We start from the raw sequence: 6588 nt of genomic DNA, 5'->3' as shown, positions 1-6588 counted from the left end.
GCTCGTATGCTCTTATGGAATAACGCGATGCCTTGAAGTTTGTCCGTCTAAACGTACGCTATGATGAACTCGCCGATGCTTCTTTGATTATTCTATGCATATACGACAGCTGAAATTCTTTCGATGTACCCACATATACTATACCAAATAGCATTATGCCGTTAAGGAATAAACGTTGATACGCTTAAATTGTGGATCGCTAGATTCGAGGGTTATTTGCATTCTGAAATTATGTACAGCGATATTTAGTCAAATTCTGTTAGGTTACGTAAGGAGAGGAAACATTGTTACACGCTGTTCTCGTTGATTCGAGCTAAACGGAATCGAAGCAGGCTCGAATTACACACTGGGAGAGCTGGTGAGGTAATCCTGTCCATGTGCCACACGGTGTACGTGTATGTACGCGCGCGATCCGCTAGTTTGTCGTTTTTCGTTGTTACGACGTTTCCACCGTGCTACGCTGGAAATATTTATTTTCTCAGAACACGATCTCGAGTTACACAAACCTCGGCTCGAATGTAAGCACGAATTATTGAGACCCTGGTACACACTAATGGTACGCCTGGTACGTTTTCGAATGAGTCGTTGTATATAATATGCACGGGTTTAATAGTAGACCCGATGAATCAGAGGATTGATAACAGTTTAGCAGAGTCCGGGGCCGGTCTGATCTTGTGTACAGTAGAAAGGGTCGCGATTAGTCAGACCCGAGTAGTCGCCGTCCCTTTAACTCAGCCATTCTCGTTGAAATAATCGTGCATAAAATTCCTCAACCCCCCACTACTCGTATCAGCCCTTGGCTATCCCCACCACGTTGCCACGGGCGCACGCCTTTGCTCTCCCCGATTCGCTTTGTCCTGAAATACATCGAAGGCTCGTTTTCTCTCTCTCTCTCTCTCTCTCTCTTTCCCTCTCTAGCACACGCCAGCTTTCTGTCCTCGTTTTGTCCTGCTTTCATAGTATCGACCCAATACGGCTGACCTAGACTCACTTGCAAGGAAGTGTACTCAACCTTTGACACTTACTCGCGACGCTGACGAAACCGGCCGCGATCGATAGCCCGTCAAAACTAATTACGCACGTGGGGAAAACGGTCGTGTTCGGTGGTTGGCTCAGGGTTGGTCTTATCGCGCACCATTCTAACACCTTTTTACGGTGTTTACTACGGATTTACGTATCGCCAGGATTACCACTTTATTACGATCGAAGATCTAGGGAATTGTGAATTAGAATTTGGAGGCCGTAATAAAAGCGAAGTTGTTCGAAGGAAAACAAAGGTTGAGTTTCTTTGAAAGCAATTTCGTGCAAATGACGTTTAGGTTCTAGGGAAACATCCGCGAGGGGAGAAGGTGTCTTAAGAGACCAGCCGGCAAATCTCTGAGAATAAATATTTTAGGTAGATGTCGCTGTTTTGATATATTTTTAAGATAAATGTAAATAAAATATTTCTTATTTGCTTGTTTTTTTTTATACTAATCAAAAATACTTTTACTGAAATCAAGATCTAGTGATTTTTGTTAAAACCTGAATTTTCTGTAATAGTATTAAGGGGACGATGCTGACCACTGTTGGTTAATCATCGTCCAAAAATTTCTTATTAGCTCATCATACCAACTTACAGGTATTTTTACTAAAATTAAAATCTAGTGATTTTTGTCAAACTCGAAATCTCCGGTACAGAAATAGAGATATAGCAATGTTGGTATCCATTAATCATTATTTAAGGATCCATTTGACGCATTAAATTTGATGTTACTTTTAACTAAAACCATGTGTACCACCAATGGTACACTTGTTCTACATGTGCTGAAAATATTAGCCGGTTGAATAGAAAGTTTAGTATGGATAATCATACGATGGCTGAGCAGGTTGAGTATGTAGGTTATCATCCGCGCTTTTCGGGATTTTCGAGATGGTTAAAGGCGAACCTATGCGTGGGTGGATATTTATAGAATAAATAGGGAAGAAGTTGTTTTACGGGCAGGTTGATAGTCTGCTACAGTTTCGTATGTCTTTCCGATGAAAGGTTAAGTTGTAGCCATGAGTATATCGACCTATCGACCTATATTAGAGACGGAGGTATATATGTGGAAAGAATTAAGCGGTTGTGTGTGTATCGAATGTGATTCTTGCTTGATAGGAAACCGAGGGGAAAATGTAGAGAATGTAGTCGTCGAGGAAAGTAAAACCAACCCTAGCTTCTTTTTCGTTCAAATATCATATTCTTTATTTGTACTGCATTCAGATGAAAAGAAGAATTTTTGGGAAACTTACAGTTTCTCGTGAACGACGTTTTTTTCTGAAAAAAGTCATAAAAATGCTGCGTCACAATGGTGATTCACAGAGATAATATTGGCTTATAATTTTCGGCTACTTTATTGTTCCGCGAATTAATTTTTTTAGGTTAGGACGAAACGGTAAAATGTTTCTTTTTTTTTGCAAGTAGTATAAGCTGTACTATTCCTCCTACTCTTGATTCCTTTCGTCCAGTGATTTTATTGGAAGCGGGCACAATTCCCTCGAGGAAAACTTACTGTCGATTCCGTTTGCAACTTTCCTACCCATCAGCCCCGTATGACTTACGGTAGTTCGATTTGATTCCAACGAACATGTAGGTTTCGTTGAAACAAACGCGTCTCGGAGGACGCACAAGATATCGCAATCCAGATTCAACTTCTGTTATTCCATTGCAAATTTTGCGCTTACATATCGAAAAGTAGGATTGTATATATATGCGACCATTTTTAAGCGAAAGTAAGAGTTAAACTTTTTGCATGTATCGTAACTGATATCACATATACGAGACTTAGCTTTCTCTGTTCCATTGGAAATTTACGCTTACGTATCGAAAAATAAAACTTTGTGTATATAACCATTTTTAATCTGCATGGAGGGTTATCTTCTTAGGTCATATTATAATTAATATCGAGAGAAGTTGCCTCGTGATAAATTACCAAATTATCAGATCGCGTTCTAAAAATTTATCGATTTTAGAGAAAAATCCAATCGCGGCAGTGTAGTGTTTCGAATAGAAATCGCGAATAGGTATGCGCGGCACGCATGCGCGGTATGTAACTTCGTGACCGTCACCGGTCATTCCATAACGTTTCTTCGTAGGCTATAATCGTGCAGCGTAGCGAGATAAAAGATGGTTTCGTGTTCGTGTGTCTGGCCACTAGTGCTCGATAGTAATCGCCGGAGAGACATCGGGACTGCCACGTGCCGACAATTTATCGACCCGTGATATATACGAAAATTTGACCAGGAAGTGTGCTGTTATGTGTGTAGTCCTCGTCGCGCCGCAGACGCTAGCCCGTCTCCGTCTATTCCGTGTGGCTGGTACGCATCATAGTGGATTAAAAATAACTAGACACGTGTGTGAAACTGGTCGAGCGTGCGCGGCGGCCAGAAATAAATCAGCGGCCCGTCGATTAACTTTTTCGAGGCGAAACTTTGCCGCTGGCCAATATGCATCGTTGCTAACCTCCGAGATGCTTTTTCTCTTCTCTTCCGCGAGCCTATAAACGACGACGGATATACCGTTGTTTTCCTGTTAACAGAGGACGCCGCGGTTATTTTAACGTCAGGCTAGCGGGCTCGTTTCCCTGGAAACGCTTTTTTGGAAACTGTGCGTGTACGGCGCGCACTGTGACTGGTTTATTAAGCCGTTCTAAAGAAACGACTTTTGCTGGCTTTCCGAAGTGTGGCGCGAGTGAGATCAGATCGAGGTTATTTCCTGGTGACTTTTTCATCGGTTGCAGCATCTTTCGAGCTATCCTTCGAAATTAAGGTATTTTTAGTTATACAGATTTCAATTATACTAGATATATTGCTTGGTTTCCTTTTTACATATGTGTTTGGTAATCGTACAATTTAATTTTCATCTTGTCACTAGCACAAGAAATCATTTGGAGAAAGAATTAATGTACTTCTTATTACTGTGTTAAGGGAGCGTCAAATTTTATTTCTTTTTACTTCGTAATATACTTCGAAATATACATATACCGAAGAAGTTAGGAAGAGTAAATGAATTCTACGTTATTCTCGTGTAACCTAAGCCACGTGTGCTTGCTACAGTAGCCGACACACGCGCCACTTGTCTCATATAGATATATATTATATATATATCAGGAGATCCATGGTAACCCGTGTAAGACTCAGTGAATACTTTTATCCTTTTGACAGTGTAATGAAACGAAAAGATCGAAGTGAATGATTTACAATTAAGTATGATCGTTATTGTTTCTTCGTTCTTATGATTATTGCATTTTTTATATCACATAGAAAAGATGAAAATTAAAAATCGCATTATAATTAAACTACAAATTGAAACTAGAAAATTCATAATACTATATAGCGGGGGTTACGCCGTGAAAGGATTAACAATTCTGTAAGAGAGATAGCGTAGAGCCCCTAGGGAATTTTTAGTGACGATAATCCTGTCCACCTCACCCAAATATCTCAACTTATTTCTCAGTATACATAGTTACCGAATAACCACGTATATCTCGAACTTCGTTTCTCTTCTAACCCTATTGGTTTCATTAACTTAAACTGTAAAATGGTTTTTAGTAATTTTTGGGTATTGTAGTTGGCGGGAGACGTTTATGGGGCAATCGAAACATTGTCTGTTTAATGTACAGACGCACAATACAATCGTGTCTCGGCCTTCCAAGGCAAATGGTTCGAAAGTTTCGAGATTCCATCGGAATGAAATATCGTTCTCGCTTTGGCTGTAAGCCACTTTTGTACAGAAAGGAGGGGGCAGGGGAGAGGGAGGGAGGTGGGCGTATATATCAGCAACAGAGGAGTCTTGCTCTTATCCAAAAGTTTTCTGTTCGTAAGTTTGCGCGTGGCAGCGACAGTTATCGTCGTGTACCGAGACCTTCTATTTTTCATATTTCCTCGCCTTTAAATCCCTGCCATCGTAAAAGCTTCCCCTCCACCACCGCGCGCCCCGGCAAATGGGTCAAAGACGACGTCGCGGGAATTATTTTCCGCGAAACATCCCGGGCATTCTTGCGCTCGGGATCTCTCGATTACAAGCTAGGGGAACTAGGGTAACTAGTTGTTTTTTTTTCAACGCATTTAGCCTGTGAACATGGAGCTGCTCGCAATTTGAACGTTTGAAAGTCTCAGTTTGGAAACATAGAAACTAGGGAAATAGGGAAAATAGAAACATTTGCAAATATGTAACTTGCAATGCCGTTTACGTTCTTCAATTCTTCTCATTTAAACTTTTAAGCTCTGGACATGCTCAGTTTAAATTTTCTGAGAATTTGCCGACAATTTCAATTTTCAAATTTGAATTTATAAACTTTCGAGATTCAAAATTGAAGTTTTCAACATTTCTAAATTAAAATGTTGAATTTGAAAATATTTGAAATTTAAATCTAGTAATTTCGGAATTTTACTAAATTTTTAATTCTATAATAGTAATAATGTTAGATTCCCTAAAAAATGTATCGTTTTTTATTTCGAAATTAAATTTCGAATTAAAAAATTGAATTTGAAAATATTTGAAATTTAAATCTAATAATTTCGGAATTTTACTAAATTTCTAATTGTATAATAGTAATAATGTTAGATTCCCTAAAAAATTTGTCTAAAGTTCTCTATTTCGAAATTGAAATTCGAATTAAAAAATTGAATTTGAAAATATTTGAAATCTAAATCTAGTAATTTTGGAATTTTACTAAATTTTTAATTCTATAATAATAATAACGTTAGATTCCCTAAAAAATTTATCTGGTTTTTTATTTCGAAATTGAAATTCGTAAGTTTAAGAAATCAAGAGATACGAATGATATCTAAAATTTACAATGCTTCGACTATGATAGCGAGAAAGAGATATAGAAACCGAGATGCCGTGTTTGAAATTCCAGCAGACAAACAGCGAAGTCGGAGTCATCCAGAATAGCAAATACGATGATTCAGAGTGGCGGGAAACGTTCGTGATCAGTGATCATTAGAGAAAAGGTCGTCGCCGAACGTGATGAAAATTTTTCGCTAACGAAGTCGTGAGTGTTTGATAACGTGACTCGTAATGTTTCGAAATAATTGAACAGAAGCTAATACGTTGCTCCAAGCCATCGGGGAATCGCGTTTCTGGATAATGCAAGGAGATAAAACATACATAGTCGTAACCAAGACAACACATACTTAAACCCAGCTTAATACCATAATACACTTTAATAATGGCTAAGGCTCCACTACTTTAGTATTTTTAGGTTATCACACCACTCTACTACCACTATAATCAATAACATATTTCAAGCATGATAATATTAGATGAACAAATCTTGTCTTAACATTATATGAAGCGACACTAGCGTCACACGTGTGTTAATTTATAATTACAGTATATAATATAATATACACGTCCATTTATCCAATTATGGATTTGTAGGAAATTTAATAACGTAGAAACGCAACAATATGTGAAATATCCAAAGTACAGTACTTATTAAGATATTCAGCGAATGAAATGAATTTCTACCGAGATTCCGTTCGTTTAATTACGTTTATAAAAATCTACAGTCCACTCGTTATAATATTCAGTTATATTCAGAATAGTAGGAATTTACA

General features: G+C 38.2%; 1 protein-coding gene across 15 annotated transcripts in view; it reads left to right on the top strand.

Moving 5' to 3' along the window:
- The window catches only part of LOC100741341 (plasma membrane calcium-transporting ATPase 3), an 87080-nt gene that overhangs the window by 9623 nt on the left and 70869 nt on the right, over positions 1-6588 (top strand). The window contains exon 1 of one of the 15 annotated variants that reach the window (XM_033320566.1): positions 3561-3790. The exons of the other annotated variants lie outside the window; for them this stretch is intronic. The gene's annotated coding sequence lies outside the window, so the exon portion shown is untranslated. Of the gene's footprint in view, positions 1-3560; positions 3791-6588 lie in introns of those variants that run through there. 15 annotated transcript variants of the gene reach the window in all.

This window comes from Bombus impatiens, unplaced genomic scaffold, assembly GCF_000188095.3.
Source record: "Bombus impatiens unplaced genomic scaffold, BIMP_2.2 scf_0320, whole genome shotgun sequence".
Lineage (NCBI taxonomy): Eukaryota > Metazoa > Arthropoda > Insecta > Hymenoptera > Apidae > Bombus > Bombus impatiens.
The sequence above is the reverse complement of the archived record's forward strand: the minus strand, read 5'-3'. Positions and strand labels throughout refer to the sequence as shown.